At 33.4% G+C, this 19287-nt stretch overlaps 1 protein-coding gene across 1 annotated transcript in view; it reads right to left on the bottom strand.

The window, feature by feature from the left end:
* LOC140444132 (uncharacterized) overlaps nucleotides 1-17983 on the bottom strand; it is a 111805-nt gene extending 93822 nt beyond the window's left edge. Inside the window, exon 1 of the mRNA XM_072535804.1 lies at nucleotides 17604-17983. The gene's annotated coding sequence lies outside the window, so the exon portion shown is untranslated. The remainder of the gene's footprint in view (nucleotides 1-17603) is intronic.
* Nucleotides 17984-19287: the final 1304 nt, after the last annotated feature.

The raw sequence follows: 19287 nt of genomic DNA, 5'->3' as shown, positions 1-19287 counted from the left end.
GCCAGTGTAATAATGTTCACAAATATAGTGCTTTCATTATCCCAACCCCCTTATTACTCTTCTATTGTTGAAAATTTGTTGAAAAGTTATCAGGACTTACTTAAATCCTAATTAAATAATTCTGCGAATTTTTAAAGTTCTAAATTTAAAGAATTTGAACTTGGTAAACTAATTAAAATTTATAATCTTCACTACCTAATTATTAGAGTTAATTTTAATGATGATTACGGGAAAAAAGCCATAATTAAAGTTTAAAATAAGTTTATTGACTTTTCAATTTTCACTTCGGAAATTGTTCTCAAAATACAAACTTTGATTTTTTTTTGTATTTTTTAAGTTGATTTCTTATTGAAAAATTGAATTTGGAGAAATATTCTTCTCCGTTTGAAAGTTTGTCGGTAAAATATATATGGTATATTTAGCTTAATAAAAAGAAATAGAATCAAGGTATTGACATAACCTCAAAAAAAGACATACCACAGCAAAAATATCAGATTTTAATGAACTAAACATAATATTTTTGGAAAAATTTGCATGATTTTTTAAGTTTATTACATAAAACGGAAATACCCATCGACTATATTTTGTTGAATATGATCTCACTATAACGAGTAGGAGTTTTATTCATTTAATATGTAATACAACCAGCAAAACTAGCATAATAAGACGATCCCACCTAAAAGAACTCCTCCGCTGCGGCTGTTGGCTCGCTGCATGCTTTGTTCCTGCGTTGACACGAACGACATACGACATTTTTATATGGCATGCTATTTTTAAATTAATTTATGGACGTTTTTTCGTCCCGATATGGAATTACTACTTTTACAAACGGATAAAAAATGTATTTGTAATTGCGTAAAATGGAGAAATAATTAGGAATGTTAGAAATACGCTTTTTCTCACGAGTTATCAGGTTATATAAGAAGATTTATTTCTACAAAATATTTATTTGATATCTTATTGGGGAACTTTTTATCCCGTCGAACACAGGGAAAATATATTTTCAGAGTTTATACTCAAAAAATCATATATCTAACATGTGTTTTCGTTAGACATAATAACATATAACATAGCGGAGAGGGGGGCAAGTTGATACGCGGCAAGTTGATACAGTAGGGACAGTGACCGACGAGCATGCCTAGACAGAAAATGAGTGAGTATAAGCTTCTGTTTACTGTGACGAAGTGCCTTACGAAGTCCTACTGTTAGGACTGTTAATTGAAAATCTAAACTACAATATTGGAAAAATTAAAATACCAAATTTATCTCAACTTCCCCGCTCTCCCCTATACGTAATAGGACATTGTATATAATAATATACAGAAAAATATATAAATGTAAAGAGTACCTGGCAGACCTAAAAAGACGAGCATTACGCTCACAAAAAATTATACTACCCTATATTATATTTTATTTCTTTATTTTTTTTATTTAAACTATAAAAAACAAAAAAACCAAATAACATATATACACGCGGTGTGTGATGGCCGTATACATCTGGGAACCTACACCCCACTCATTACTACTTTCAGTACTACTTTTATCTTATTATTTTATCTAAACCCTTTACTAACAACCTCTGCTACAGCAGCCAAGCAACATACATGGACACAACGAGTGCATACTCGTTGTGTTTCGTGAAGTTTCATGTACACAAACACACCTAAGTTGCCCCTCAGTCAAAGGCCCATCATGCAAACTGACCCTCAGGCAAACAGTAACAACCCTTAAGATAGGTCAAATGGACTAAAACCACGAACTCTGACCATTGAGTCCACGAGATACAAGCTTGAGCTCGATGGCCAGTTCTTTCGAGTGCTCAGCCGGCGAGGAGAAAATTTATTTAGCCAATTCGGCGGTTGAGTAACCGAACACACATTTTGGATAGAGAGACATCGACTTAAGTTAGTGGCTCATGTCTCTGAGTCTGGAACACACACTTTTTGGGGGCACAAGTCCCAAAGTCATGTAATTAAAGTAAATTCAATAAATCATAAGGGGACAAGCTGTTTTTTAGCTATCCCTAAAAATTAGGTGGCCTAACCACACAAAGTAAAACAGAGAATGTCTCATTACCCAGGGTAGCAAAACTAAGGTTCAGTGCATAGGCCTCCCAATTCGTTATGTCCTGCGATAAGTAGGGGTGATGGGATACCTTGGAGGTCAGATAGGTACCACTCCATGAAGGAGTTGTGACCGGTTTGATCTTCGAACATGTGGGTCCTACTATTACAATGAAACACACATGTCCCTCGGAGCTGTGTTGTACGTCTGACCCTTCAGACCATTTTGAAGCAACATGGGTTGTCCTTAAAGCAAACCATCTAAGTTCCTCCCAGATATAATGCACCCATCAGCACATAACACAACAGCAATTATAAAGAAGTCACAGCATTTTCTACAAAAACTAGCAGACATAGATTATAATCCACTATGTACACACATATTTTCAAGTAGACAATGATTTTTTAAAAAAGATGCAGTAGTGGTTTATCCATAATTTCTCTGAAGGTACATTTGTTTGAGATATTCTGTATCCTTCTAATTTGTAAGAAATGCAAGGAAAATTTGTGAAAGGCAGGGGAAGGTTTCGAAAAGATTGTGAAAAAAGTCATTAACTGCGCCGCGTGCATGAAATTTATTACATATTTCTATTATAAAAGACACTAATTGCTGAATTTGTTACTAAATAGCTATTTTTGTGTGTTAATAAATCACTAACCCGTTAATACAGAAAAATTAAGCATCCAAAACTATTACAAGTGACATAGTAACTTTTTACATACGAATACATTGTAGAGATATGCGTTAATGGCACTTAGTGACTTTTTCCAGAATAATAAACTACTGCTGTGTTTGATTTGACATTTATTTTTCTCTATTATTGATATGCAGTTAATGAGTGAACACGTATTCTAGTGAATTATTCCACTAAAAAAATTATCGTTGGGGACGATTCTTGGTAGACATTGTTATGCCAACTGATTGTTGAAGTTTAGTAGTTAAAAATATGAGTTTCCGATCCTTAAAATTGGTACTATTTGCCTTGAATGATGTAAGTACCTGCAACAATTGACTTACAGAGTGTTCGTCAAATACCATCTGGTGAAGAGTCTGTTATATTACTGTCGTAAACTCTGCTTTTACAATTTCACTGTTTATAAGTTACGGTTTCCAAACGAAGCATGTTGCATGCTGTGGTCTAAGGTGAATGATAGAAGAGCAGCAATGAAATTGGTACAGCTTTAAGGCAGTGTATTAATGGACTTCTACAGAATATTAAAAAGCTTTCATTGTTTCCAAATACTTGTGGGGATCAAAATCGCAATCAGCACATCTCTGCTCTTCTGCTCTATGTAACTTAAACTACTCATATTAAAATCATAGAGCAGAAATACTTAGAATCCGTACATTCTTTCATGGAAGTTGAAAGTATGCATAGTGCCATTGAAAGGGACAAAAGGCATGCGTCTGTTAATTCTGTTATGGAGTGAATGAACATAATGAAAAGAGCCAGATCAAAAATAAATAGAAACTCCGCTAATCCCTCAAATGTCAAACATCTGCATTTTTCTGATATATTTATCTAAAATATCAGAATGGAAACAAAGTTAGATGACTTAAAATCAAGTGCTTGCGATCAACTGTTGCCTATTAGTAACCGGAAAAAGGATAAGTTATGTAAAAAATAGCCCTTCTTACAGTATATTTGAAGAGCTATATCTCCGAGCTCATTGGACCGATTTTAGCTCACACGGTATCATTTTTCTTGTTATAATGTCAACTTTTTGATGAAATAAGTTTGCAAAACCGCAAAAGATAAGTTTTAGTTTAAAGGTCAAGAAATACGAAAAGAAAACTTACAAAAAATTTTATGATTTTCAATTAATTGTCAAAATTTAACTAAACGAGAAAAAAAATGTAGAAACCGGAACATAAAAGGGTTTGTATATACCTTTTAAACGAGCATTGGTAAATTAAAATCTATACTAATAGTACTTTTTTCTGAAAATCTCAAATTGCATACAAATTTAGGTGAAGTTATAGATATAGGTATTGGATTTCTTGGCCCTGGCCTTAAATTATTTTTTTGACCACCTAAAAATGAAGATTTTTGCTTCATAACTAAGCCAACATACGTGCTAGTTAATGATTTCTCTTATCTGTTTGATTATTATGTAATATTAGAACTTAACGAATTATTAAAATAGATCACAAAACCGTAATTTTAAGCGTTTACGGCAGCCCTTATTTGGCCGAAAACCAAAGTAATGGCAGTTTTGATTGTAATTTTAATCTGAGGTATCAAATACGTGATATGAAATACGTGCAACTAATTTTTCTTAAATTGTTAGTTTTAAGAAAGTGGCGAAAATTTAGATTTTAGGAAATGTAGAGCAGAAAACGATCTTTGTTATATTGAGAAAAAGGTACCTATATATAATCTGTTCTTTCTGATTCTTTGGACACATTTATTTTAAAATAATGACGCTAATGTACCGGCCTAGTTCAACAATCGATTTCTCTCTCGCTAGCACCGATGTTGTTTTAGTATAATATACTCGGTAATATGCATTAAATTAGACACTATCTATAATCCTAATTAGTTTTAATCTGAACGGTTTACCGATTTGATATGATTTGGTCACCTGCGCTACATTGAATTTGCGTAGGCGATGGTTATATATCAATTATTATGACTTTTCTAGATATGACAAAATGAATAATAGCACCACTTTCCACTCTGCTGCGCTCACAATAGCTACTGCAACATGTGTAAAATAAATATATCGACATGTACCGAAATACAGTAAAGATAAATAATGTCAGTGTCAGAGTATATTCTACGTTAACCTATTTATGGCGCTAGAGGCTATTCTTTTGCCATTGAATATTGCAATACTGTGGATATGATCTAATATAAGTTATATCCATTCAGATTCTTTATTGAATATATAAGACATATCATGTGTACACATAAAAATATTACAGTACCCATACAATGCAATAAAACAATCACAAAAATTCCATATCTTTTGATCAGAATGTTCTATCGACAAAAATCAGAAAGCGTTGCAAAGGTTAAAAGTGCAGATTTCTTATGCAATTTTTGTATTTTGTCCCGATTACTGTCAGTTTCTACAAAACTGTTAAATAGATAAAGGTTGCCAAAGTTTTGCCATTTTTTACGATTCTCAATAGAATCGTAGCAATCAATAGAATGTATATCATATGTATATTATATGTATATTAGTAATTAATAGAATCGCAAATCAATAAAATGTATTACTTTTTCATTACCTCTACGGTCACTATGGTATTTCCTTTCCTAAAGCCCAGACTTTAAAACCTATGGCGTGAAATTTCGTTTTTGATTTTTGGCAACACAAGTTTAACAATTTTTAATTTTCTTATGAACGGTCGAAAGGGGAAACTGAACAATTCCTGGGCTTGGATTTTCTGGTATTATGTAATTACCAGAAAATGTCTTGTTCCCGCCAAGCAAACTAATGAAGAAAAGTATATAAAGTATAATATATAAAGAACTCTTACTATTCTCTGGGTCAAAATGGAAAGTACTGTTACCTATTAAACAACAAAAAACGCATTTTAGTGAAACGTAGAAAATCTGCTGAGCTGAATTACAAAAGATCTTTTTACTTTAAATATATTTTTGAGAAAAACAGCTAAAAAATAAGAGTATGTAAAAAGTTTTTTATGACAATACTAAACAAGTACTATAAAACCAGTAAAGAAAGATGATACTGGAATTCCGACCAAGTCCTTACGGGGAAAGTATTCTAAGGACAAAGTATAAAAAATATTCTAAAGATAATATTAGACATAACATTCAATCCTTTGCTCAAGTGGAGTAGCATTATTGGAAAGCAAACTCAAAGAAGGGCTACTTAGACTCTACTCTTAATTTTGCAATCGCTGACTATCTACAGAGACACTCTTGTATCCAGGAAATCGACAACCTTAATTCTCGAATTGAAAATTGTTTGCGTGTACAAGACGTGTGGTGGCCTATTTCTTTCTTGAGGTTGTCGAAAAACGTAGATAGGAGACATCGATTTTTTTTATAGATATGCAGTCAAAATATATCAAGGATTTTTAAAAAATCACAGAACTGTTACACTACAGTACAGTTCCATATTAGAAAGTTTGTGGGCAAAGATTCACCCAGGCTGAACCGCTACTGGTGGAATATAAAATCAATGCACACAATTCCGAGTTTGCCAAAGCCATAATTACGAAGAAAAGAGGGCGAAACTTGGAAGAGATACCTACAATATGTCCTTGTAATAAAGAACAAAATAAATCATTCACAAATAAGAAAATTGAAAAGTATTCAGTTTTCAAGAAGAGAAATCATAAGATTTCCTACATGTCGAAACTGCATTCAAATTTTTACCAATGTGCTTTCTAAACCTTGCAAACCATATTGATGAATTAGTCGGCAAGTGAATCTGAAATATGCATTCCACATGCCATTCATCATGTCAAAAATTCAAATTCGTCAGTCGGTCAAAATTCGTAGTGAATTCGAACTAAAAATCTAATACCGTCATTATATTGAGTTTTCCTTTCCCTAAGTATATGTCCCCTGAAGACCAACAATATATGGCAGCATTGATTTCAGATTTTAACAAGGAAAAGTAAATCACAGTTTGTTATAGTTTATTCTTAATTAAGTTTTAAGACTAAGGTTAAATTTGTTTTTTTGTTAATTTTTTGAAAGCTTTAATAATCTAAAGTTTCACCAGTTTTTTTTAAATAGCAAGTATAGTTGACTGGCACTTCATTTGAAAGGTATTCTTTTTTTCTACACGATACTCTATTTTTTTTTTTAATTTTCGGAATAACTGAAGATGATTTTGGATTTAACTAATTTAGGTATCCCCACAAAAAAAAAATCCAAAGCCGAAAGATCCGGTGATCAGGGCAGCCACTGTATTAGACCCCTTTTGCCAATCTAACGCCCTGGCAAGCATTGATTCAAAAATTGTCTTACGAGTATATCATAATGTGGGGGTGCTCCGTTTTGTAGCAAAGTCAGTTCATCCTCTAAAAGATTATTTTCAGACTCCATTGTGTCAGTGATCAACGGATCAATAACATCTAACAAATTTAAATAAGTTGTACCGTTGAGATTTTCCTCAAGAAATATTGGTCCAATAACGTTGTTTCCTAAATTGCCAAACCATACATTTAATTTTTGAGGTGTTTGTTTATCTAATAACGACAATTATGTCTATTTACTTCATCATTTAACATAAAAGTAGACTCGTCGGAAAAACACGTATTGTACAATAGATTAGTTGTTATTTATGATTTCACTAAATTCTTCACAAAATTGAAGCCGACGATCAGGATCATTTTAGTTTAATTATTGAAGTAATCGTATTTTATAAGGTCGAAATTTATTGGATTGTATAATTCGATAAACGCTAGATGCTGATACAATAGATGCACAAGGTAGTTGTCTGATAGACTGTCGATTCTCCATTTGTAAATGATCCAATACCGCCACTTCACTTGCATCATTTCGCACTCGACGGTCTACTTCGTGCTTTGTGTTGTTAACGTCTCCTCTAGCTTCAAACTTATCAGTTAAATGTTTAACCTATTAGGTAACGTTTTTATACGTAACACTGAATATTTTCATAGTATAGCTTAACTAATTATATTCTTTCTTCACTATAATATTCCATTTTTGTAAGCCTTTACAATAATATCTCAATTTAATCAGTCGTTGACAAATCTCAAGTCAAAGGTAACCTGGTAAACACTAAAGAAGATCATTAGGATTCATTATCTTTAAAAAAAAATCATGAAAAACTAATATTTTACAAAAAAAAATATCTTCAACACAGTGGCGTGTTGATATCGATTTGCAGGTTGATTGAATTATTGTATAGGAGGTCAAAAGAACGTTTAATTTGGTACATTCAACCAATAAATTAGTTAACCCTTTCGAGACTCCAGGTACATATGTGTACCACTATGTTTGCATACAAGCCTAAAGTGATATTTTGCCGTTAAATATTATTTAAAAATGTACCAGTCAGTTCTCCATTGCATCGTTTGAGTCACGTTCACGTGTAGCCGCGTAAAATATTTTAGTTAACCTAGAATTTGCGAGTTTTAGATGTGTTGGTTGCTACAGTCAGCATAAATAGATTGTTTTTTGATACAAATTATAGTTAAATTGTATTATATCATTTTACAGACTGTTTGTTTTTGTGTCTTTTTATAGTAAGTATATTTAGATTGTTATTTATTTATAGTAAAATAAACATTTGACTGTTTTTAAAATCTATGGTACTAATAAGTACCAATAGTCTTATAGTACGGTATGTCATGTCATTTTTAGATATGGATAAGAAAAGGCCACTTACACAGAAAGAACTTCAATATTATGCAGAATTATCATTTTCCGAGTCTGGAAGTAGTGATGACATGTATAAGCCTTCTGATGATGAATCGGAATCAGACGAGGACTGCAAAGATAATTTTCACGAAACTTCTGATGAAGAATCAGAATCAGAGTTAGAAGTTCGTGATACACAGGAAACTTTACAAGAAACTGCCACACCTAGTAGTTCTTTTGTGTTGTGGTCAACACCAAATGAAGGTTTTGCTCCGAAAAAACAAATTTCAAGTCAACGTAGTTGTACATTGGATGCTGGCATACAATCTAACTTGACGCCATACCAATATTTCAAAAAGTTGTTTCCACGTTCTTTGTATATGTATATTGCTCAATGCACTAATGAAAGGATTGAAATATGTAAGCAGTCAAGAAGAAACGCTCGTCTGAAAGAAACTGACTTAGGAGAAATTCAAATAGTTCTTGGTTGTATGCTAGTTATGTGCTACAACCGTGTACCAGAAATCAGTAATTATTGGTCAACTCATCCTTCACTGGGAAACGTTTCAATTCAAAATGCAATATCCCGTGACAGATTCAAAGTTATATCGTCAAAAATGTATTTTGCATCACCAAAGAAACCAACAGAAGCCTCAAAAACGTATTACATTGATGACGTTGTACAATGCTTGAAAGGTACCTTTCAAAAATATCGACAAGACAGCAGTTTTCAAAGTATCGACGAGTCCATGACGAAATTCAAAGGTCGATCGTCACTCAAACAGTATATGCCGCTAAAACCAGTAAAAAGGGGAATCAAAATGTGGCTTAGGTCAGACTCGTTTACTGGATATACCTACGACTTCAACATCTACACAGGTCGCGAAACTGAATATGTAGAAGGAATTCTTGGGGAACGTGTAGTGAACAAACTTGTTTCCACAGCAAAAGAAAGAGATATAACCTTTTGCTTTGATCGTTTTTTTACTTCGGTTTGTCTGTTGGAAAATATAGAGTACGCAGCAATAGGGACCTGTAACCAAAATAGAAAAAACTTGCCAAAAATAAAAGATAAATTGCAAAGAGGTGAATGCGTATTTCAGTGCAGTGAAAACGGACTAATGTTTGTGAAATGGCAGGACACCAAGGAAGTCTTGATGCTGAGTAATTGCCATAATGACAGTGTTTCATCTATCAATAAAACCATGAGAGATGGTTCGAAAGTAAATGTGTCCTGTCCAGAAATGATAGCGTGCTACAGGAAAATTATGGGTGGGGTTGATCTAGCAGACCAAATGGTAGGATTGTACGATTTAGATCGTAAATCAAACAAATGGTGGAAAAAAGTATTCCATCGCTTACTTATGATGTCAGTTGTAAACTCATGGATTATTTATAATGAAAAAAATAAGAAAAAAATTCCTCTGATTCAATTTTTGGTACCTCTGGCAGAAGAAATGATAGCTGAAGGACAAAAAATAGCTGCTATACGACGTTTATCTAAGAAGGGAAGAATATCTATGAAAAGAAAACGTTTCGAGAGTGTATTATTACATCTTCCAATTGAAGGAAGCACAAGAAGACGATGTAAAATGTGCACTGATAATAAAACTCAAACACGTACAAAAACCCTTTGCGAAGAGTGTGACATTCCTTTATGTAAAAACTGTTTCGCAGTATATCACCGTAAATAATATTTTGTATTTTTGAGTAATTGTTTTGTACCCCCACGAACACCCTAACGTTTTCATTAACATTTTTTGTTAAAAAAGGGTATATTTGTGTATATAAAAATAAAAAACCACAAAAATATGTTTTTAAAACTCGTTAAAAAAAACCGTCTCGAAAGGGTTAACAAAGCAAACTGGGGATTGATGCGGGGCAGTAGAGGGTTACATTTGAGGGCATGAATTTTGCATAAAAATTCGACCCCAATACAAATTGACGTGCTTTTTTAAATTTTGAAGAAACTCTTGGTTTCTGAGTTTCTGGAGGGGTGCTCAAATTTTTGTTGGAACACACTGTATGTATTAATTAACAAAGTTAACATCATTTAAAGCACAAATTAAAAAAAAAATAATAACACAGCAAAATGAGCTAAACGTGTTCAAGGATTTGTAATCAGTTATCTCTCAACCTTGTAGAACCTTCAAAAACCCGTAAAAGATTTTTTCACCTTTTTCCTTTTTTTTTTACAGGTCTATCAGGTCTATCACAGTTTTTGTAAAGATTGTCTTTAGAAAATTAAGTTTCGTTACATAAATCTACTATTTCCTACATTCAAGTACCATATGCATTAAATATAATATTTTTGTCCGCTAAAGCAGACTTTTATACACTAGCCTAAGAGTAAGTAGTAATTCAAGCAGAAGATCCCAAAAATTCAAAACAAAAATACCAATGTTTTATCCGCCTATCTGACAATAATGAGACGATCTTTTCATTTAATACATATATATCGGCTTAAAACGCATAATAATACCGACATATTTGAACTAGGAGTGTCCCAACACGCATCCCACGCAAAGGCCCACGTTTTGATGCTGGTAAAATGCCACTATCGAAACGGACCGTAAGAACTCGCTTTCAGTCACTGTCTCCGACTACACGAATATTTAATTGGGTTTTTAATTCTCAAATATTGTGAAACTCGCTATTTATTCATAAAGGTGTTCATTCTGTAAACATTGCTTGATTCGATTGTGGGCAGAGCGAATACAGTGTTTTAATAGTTGGTCGCATAATGAAGATGAAGATTAAGAAATTAATCTGAATTGAGAGCAACGTATGTTTAGTTTCTTTTTTTGGTTTTCAGTACTAGATTACTATATTAACGAGCATACTTTATATCAATAATAAATTATAAGTATTCTTGATAGATAAATATAACATAATTGAAAAAAGTTGATAATTTGGATCTTTGTTTTAAAACTGTTAGTTTCAGTAATCAGATAATATTCTACCACGAGTATCGGTGATAAAGACCTCCACTTGCCACTTTTGCGTTGAAATCTCCAAGCACCACGCATTCTCCTCTCATACTCGTCATCTTCTCCATGATCTTATCCATCTTTCACTCATACGCACCCACCTTTATATTAGGAGGGAGATAGCAGCACACCAACTCCGGTAACAGCCTAAACCCTATTCATTCTACAAATGCCCAATCGTCAATAGAACCACGTGTAAGCCAAACAGGGTCGTACTGATGTACGACCTATGTATCATACGATTTTTAAAAATATTTACTTTTGAAACTGTTAGTGTAAAAATTTCTTGAAATTTAATCATTATATCACAATTAAAATAAACTCTAAAAAATAACATGACCAGTAAATAACTTAACAATAACTATAACATAAATATAACACAATATATTAACTTAAAAATCAACACGATACAATTAGAATTTAAAATGATGGCGAATTGGGATCTGTAACATGAGAATCTGTCTCGCTTACGGTAATAAATTATATTTTATCGCCTCTTGACGAATGAGACGGCGAATATCAACACGTGCTCATGTTTACTGATGGGAATTTGGTAAACGAATACACTTTAGGTCCGATCATGGGACAATCTAGTAGTTCTTACATTTGTTTGGAGTGTCCTTAACTCCTGACTTGTCTTTCCCGTGTTTGCCATCTCTTTACGTCGGCCTTTGGACTCAACTATTTCTTGGTCTTTATATACTAGTGTCTAGTGTGCCTATCCTTAACCAGACGCTTGAACTTGAACCTAGGACACTTCCTCGAGTTTGCTACGTAGCCAGATACATAACAATTGAGACATATCGTGTCTTTTTTGCATTTAGCAGTCAAATGACCCTCGTTGCCACATCGGAAGCAGCACACTCCTCTGTTTTGGCTTTTGCAGTTCCATTGTCTGTGTCCGAAGGCAAGGCATCTCCTACATCTGGGTATCTCTGCCCTTGATTCCGCCATCCTACAATATGTAAAGTCCATTCGTATCATTTTCATATTAAGGAAATTTTCAACAGCGTTTTCGTCGACAACTATTATGGCGCTCTCCGTACCTTTCGCGTCGCCTCATCCTTCTGTTCAAACTTTGACTACGTCATAGACATGCTCTTTGCTTGCAGCTTCCTCTACTGATTTCTTGATTACCTGCCTTAGTATCAGGTGGAATTTCCTGCACTAAGATCCTCTTTTTGACAGTGCTCCCTTTTGCCATAACTCTGGACACGCATTCTTTCCCCGAAGGTATTTTCTTTAGTTTCTCGGCCATTTCTCTTCCTCCTCCCAATTCCAGCGATATGACTTGGTTTCCTGCCTGTCTTATTCTGTTGATGTCCACATCTTTTCTTCCTGCCAGATTTTCTCTAATTTCCTTCATTAGGTCTGTGCACGACTTTTTTAGTTTTATTTATTATGACCACGCTCTTTTGTTCTTTGATGTTGTGGGTTTGATGGTGAACCATCCTCTCCTTATTCTTTTTCCTACTGGCGTGATGGTCACATCCTTTCCTCTTGAAGACCATTCTAGTATTCTTCTTGTTTCTATCCCCAGGAGTGTGGATCTTGACTATGTTTCTTCTCAGTTCTTTCATCTTTTATACTAGCTTTCTAATGGATTAAAGGAACTTTGTGGTCTCTGGTTCTTCCTTTCTATTAAGGAAAACTAACATAACCTAAGACACAATAAGCGTACGAAGATTACAAGAGAATAAGAAATGATATAGATGCACTTGACATTAATAGGCTCGAAACACATGGAAAAGAATGCATGGATTCATCATTTAAAGAAGTTGTATATAGAGGAACAATAAATGACGTTGAAATCACAAATGCAAAAAAACACATGAAAAATGAAAGAACACGAAAAGAAAAACATTTTGAAATTTAGTGGAACAGCAACTTACTGTCGCCTTATTTCATTCGGCATTCAATGCCGTCATGGCCTGATCCTCGTATATAGGTAAATATAAGTAACATAACATATTCCTGGATGAATAAATATCACATTCTGGGATAATTTCGATTTGCACGGAAGAGCTTAAGCGATGCTTGCATACATAAGGAATATTACTCCTCTACAGTCAGAATTCCGTCAATTATCATGTTGAATGAAAGTTGCTATAACTATCACCTCATACTATTATTCCATCTATTTATATTTTTTTCCAGTACAATGTCCTTCATTGGGTTCGATTTAAAGATTTTTTTATAAAAGAAATCGACCAATACGTCTTTTATTCGTACGAACAGACTATTTTATCCTGGTTTCGCTCGTATATTGTAGACCTTTTTCTAGTTCGTTTATATAACCTGAATATTTTATGACGGAGAAGCTTTCTATTATTAATAAAAATTATAAATCAATAACTACACTGGAGTCGCTACCGAACAAAAAGAATTATATTCAATATTGTTATCGTAGGTATTTGACTTGTCATCAAAATGTAAATAAATGTCTGGAAATACTTATGAATTTATTTTAACGTGTTCGCTGACTTTCTTATCTACGGTGACTAGTATAGTGAAGTGAGTCTTACGATTTTCGTTCAGAATGAGTTAAATAAGAAAATAGAGCAGTGTTATAGAACATACTGATTCAGCGGTGTCGGGATGTAAACATTGACCTACACTCGCGCTTTGTTGACTACGAAAAAGCTTTCTATAGTGTACGAAATAAAAAAACTAATATCAATACTTATGAATAAGCACATTGACAGTAAAATCATAAAGATAATTCAAACATTATACTCAGAAGAAATGAAGATCTATAGAAGAGTTAGCCAGGGATGCGTTTTATCGCCATTATGCGAGAAGAAATAGAACTAATCACTACTGTACAAACTAGAAAACTGGAATAATAGGCTAAACAATGAGGAAATCCAAGTATGAAATTTTGAAACTCATAATACAGGAAAAGATCCAAGGAAGAAGATCTATTGGTCGAAGGCAGAATTCTTGGTTGAAGAATCTATGTGATTGGTATCAATGCATATCGAGAGCAGCAAGCTCAAAAATAAAAACAGCCATTATGATTGCCAATCACCATAAAGACACGGTACTCTAAGAAGAAAAAGATCTTCGAGCAGTCTATATGTATTAATGAATATCTTTATATTTAAGGAACCTGTTCGTGATTTTTAATTAGTTCTCGGTAGCGAATGTCTCAATTCATGTCTGTTTTTTCTTAATTTGTGGGTTAAGTCTGTTTTATAGCTTGCAATTATACCTGCAAGACGCAAGAAAGTTGCCTAAAGGCATGCGCAGTATGTCGTCAGCTGATTATTTCCTGCAACTTCTTGCAATTGCGCGATAATCGGTTTGGTGCCATTTTCTCTGTTAGTTTTCATGTAAGTCTAGGGGAATTTGTAGGAAGTTTGATTTTTCCACAATATCAATGGTCTTATCCATCATCACCGTTCTCGACGTTCTAAATTAATAACTAAAAGACTGACTGCAACAATAATAATACTTAAGGTTGCTCCTACTGCCTTTTATATTTGGCTACTTTTAACAGTCTTGGCATTTCGAAATTTACTAAATAGTGTTAAATAAACAGCAAAAAGTAATTAAAAAAAAACAAAAGTTATAAGTTAGGATAAGGGTAAAAATTTCAACATTAATTGCATTGCAAGCTGTAAAATTGCACATAAAGATCTTGCAATACACTTGCATGAAAGTTAGTCATGCAAGAAATTGCAGCAAGTTTTCTTGCCAGCTGTAAAGCGGTTTTTAGGTATGTTTCTGGTCCTAGTACTCAAGTTACATGATGTTTTATTTCATTTGATAAATAATTTTTGAAGTGATTCATACAGATCTATAATTTCTTTTTAACCTTACTTTAAAAACATATTTTTGCGGTAATACTGTGAACCTGGGTAAACGAAAACAATGACTAAGGTAGAGAAATAAGGACACGCATTGAAATTGCAAGACAAGCATTTATGAAAATGAAAACAATGTTTGTTAATCGAGACCTTCCTCTGTAGCTGAGGATAAGAGCCTTAAGATGCTACGTGTTCTCGACTTTGTTATATGGAATGGAAAGCTGGACACTAAAAGTGGATAATATAAAGAAGTTGGAATCATTTGAAATGTGGTTGATCATGCTACAAAAGGATTTCGAGGCCATAAAGCACATCAAAACAAGAAAGCTGGAATCTTTAAGCCACATTACCAGAGATGCGAAATAAAAAAAAATAAGGCTCCTAATACAAGGTAAAATCAAGTGTAATAGATCCATAGGAAGACAAAGAATTTCTTGGCTAAGAACTTGGCTAAAGTTGCAGCTCAGAAGATCTTTTCAGAGCAACCGCCAATAAGGTACGGATAGCTGTGATGATAGTGCAAGTGCAAGAGAAATCATTAGAATATAACAAACCGGCATTTCTATATTTCGTGGACCTTAAGAAGGCATTTGGCCGGGTCAAATTAATAGACGTTATCCACTTATTGTACGCAAGAGAGATACTTCTAGGAATAATCAAAACGATCGAAAATATCTATTAAAACAACACAATAAAAGTAAAAGTAGAAAACTAACCGACCCTATTAAAGCTGGCAATGGGATAAGATAGGGAGATTCCCTGAGTCCTCTATTGTTTAACCTGATATGGATGAAATAATAAAAAAAGTAAGAACTAAATAAACAAAATGCATGGTTGTAACAGCAAATTTACTAAGATGTAAATTGGAGCTGGAAGGTCTGATAATAGAACCAGTGATAGAGTTTAGGCATCAAATAAAAAATCGGGAAAGAAATGAAAGGAAGAATTTACAAAACAGTCATTAGACCAATAATGACACACGGGGCAGAAACACTACCTGCCACAGAGAGGACAAAAAGTATGTTAGAAATAGCAGAGATGAAAACTCTTGAAAATGATAATGGCACTTGACGGTAAGACACTATGGGACAGAGCTAGAAGTACAGATATAGAACGTAGATGGAAGCTGGAGAACATCAAGAACTGGGTAAGAAATGGAAGAATAGAAGGGAACGATCATATAAGCCAAATGACAACAAATAGAGTAGTAAAGATGGCAAGAGACGGTTCCCCAAATGGGAAGACAATCGGTAGGAAGACCACGAAAACGATGGAACGACGACTTACTGGAGGGAGGTACATTGAAAAAAAAAAAAAAAAACAAAGTCATGTCTACATAAAACGAAGAAGAAGAAGATAATCTTACGACGGTGATTTGTGGTGCCAGATATGGATAGAAAGATTTAGCACAAACCCAACAGAACGACCATCCCAGATGAAATTTTATGTCACAGACTAGGGGAAGTATATTATATAGCTAAGCTAAAACTTATATAAAAGAATGAGAATGGTATAACAGTGATAACTATTACAAATAAAAAAAAAATGACTGTTAATTTCTAAAAGCTCTAGCTTTGCCACACTTTGTGACTTTTCCTGAAATATTGCAAGCGCTCCTACACGTTTTTCTAAATTTGATGCAGCAGAATTAAAACTTTTTTTTGTCTTTTTTCCTGTAAAAACAAGTAAATACAAGTTACAATATGAGTTTAATATACCAATTAAATTAAATTTAAGGTAGAAGAATTTGAAGTTTTGCGTTTTTCCCCTCGTTTATGCCGACTTTTACACAATCCAATGTTAAAATACCAGTTTAATTTAAGAAAAACATTAACAACGATGCTAAAGCTACGTTGTTAAACTAAAGATAATAACAATAATTGTATTATTACATAGGTATAATATTATTATGATAATTTACTATTTTATTAGTTGTTTCTATTGTCAAATTTTAATATTCAATTATTTTTTATTCCATTTTCAATTTTTTTTTGTTTCTTTAACTTCCGGCATTATAATCGTTAAAATTTGGTATTTTCTCGGCTTTCCAAGTCCAACAGAATACACGATTTTCGACAAATCTATGTAATAAAAATATTTAGTATTTTTCTCAAATTCGTAAAAATAATTTTGAATTTCGAATCTTCTCTTGATAAAGTTTGATAAATGTTTAGAAATTAATTTTGATTTACTTAATATTGATTCGTAAAGTTTTATCTAAATATTATAGGAGTTAAATATATAAATATTTATTTAATACTTATTTAATATATTTCAAATATGATATAAATAAAATAAACCTTTTCCGTAACCAATTTTTAATATTAAAAGAATCATTTAATGGCTAAATTAATGAAAAAACCGTTTTTAATAAAAATAACGTAAATATATTACATGCAAAATAGAATTCTTTTGTGTGCTAACCTTTTAAAACTGATTTTTCCGGCAGCAGCATACCATATTTCCGGTCTCTTCAACAAAATTCATGGTACACTGAAATCACATTTCCACAATACACATTTGAAATTAAAATTGTCCAGCAACATTGCAACAACACATCTAATTATAGCGCAAAGTCTCTCCTGTGGCCGTTTTCTCAAAAAACAACGGCGCGATTACGTGCTAGACTTTGAATTTCCACCGGAAATAGCGTGAATAGTTTTGCGGAAGTCGAAAAGGGCTACATCTCGCCGATCTGTGCGCGGTTTTCGAAACAGGTGAGAAGATGACGAGATTGTACGTGTTTTATCTCCCTCTGAAGAGAGCACGAACCGAACGACGGCTGGCGATCAAATAAACGTGCATCTGGTTGGGCCCGTTTGCCGTTCAGAATACGTAGAACGCGTGGTAAGAAACAAGCTGAGTTGCCGTTGGACGAAGAAAGATCCCGAAGATAAAGATTTTGTTATTTTATACGATTTAATCAATAAACTTTCAGAACATTATCATTATACAATTTTCTATATCAGAAAAAATATGTACATAGTAACAAATCTGTAATCCTCACCGAAGTTCAATTGAGGACCCTAGAAGTAAAGTGGTATAAGTGACAAAAAGTAAATTTTGAGTAAAGGCCGTTCAAAGTTGAGCCTTCACTGTAATTGCCATGATTATTTAATGCTAGTTTTTCTTGTCCGGTTTAGTAACTGTAGGCATTATTATTATTATTATTTATAACAAAGACTTATAGATTTATTGACTTTACTAATTTTGGAGCTATTTTTGGGTTGCTTTTGGGTTGCACTTTTACCCCTATACTTCTAAGAAATGCAACATAAATGTAAATAAATCATAAAGTTTTTATACAAATCTATTCTTCATCATAACACTAATACATAGTTGACTTATGATACAAATCGTCATTTTTGAGTTCTGCTTCTTCTGAGTTTGGTATTTCTCCAGCTTGTTGACCATCATGTCGCAGATTTGTCAAGAACTCATGGTAAATTGTGGGTACCTAGTTGAGTCACTGTTGAAGATTTGAATATTTAGCTTGCTTAATGAGAGTCCTTATGTCAATCGGTACTGGCAAGAGATCTGGCAGGACAGAATTTTTGCCAGCTCGAGTAGGTCTCATAGATAGCTCACCAAACTCTTCTATGCTACCTCCAGCTGTTTTCTTGTAAAACTAGGTGAAAGGTTTGTCGTGCTAAAAATGTAACCCTTGCATACTCCGTATTCCGTTTACGCTCTTCTTGAAGTATTTGTAAGTCTAAAAAATCGTCATTTTTCATCTGTACTGTAAAGAACTTTCTATTTGTAGAAAGTGACCAGCTTCATCCAATGTTGATGTACATACAGGTCCTTTTTGGTTCTTTTCTTTTTTAACTCTATCAAACCAAAGTTTTGGTTACACTTTTTATAAGAATGGCCACTTATAAACAAACGATGATCTAACGATATTTCTTACAATGTAGAGACAAAATTTGACTGTCAGATGACTCTTGTTTTGGCCTCCACAATTGTCACTAAATGCAAAACCGATGCAGCACCAAGTAGTGTCTCCATTCTTAACTCTTAATTAGTTTTGAGTTGGGGATTATTGAGCTAGGTTCTCTTAGAAATCACGGTTTGCGATATAGCACCTGTTTCACTCAGGGTACTGAAC

The sequence above is a fragment of the Diabrotica undecimpunctata genome, chromosome 6 (assembly GCF_040954645.1).
Source record: "Diabrotica undecimpunctata isolate CICGRU chromosome 6, icDiaUnde3, whole genome shotgun sequence".
Lineage (NCBI taxonomy): Eukaryota > Metazoa > Arthropoda > Insecta > Coleoptera > Chrysomelidae > Diabrotica > Diabrotica undecimpunctata.
Note: the sequence above shows the minus strand (reverse complement) of the source record. Positions and strands in the feature narration are given on the sequence as shown.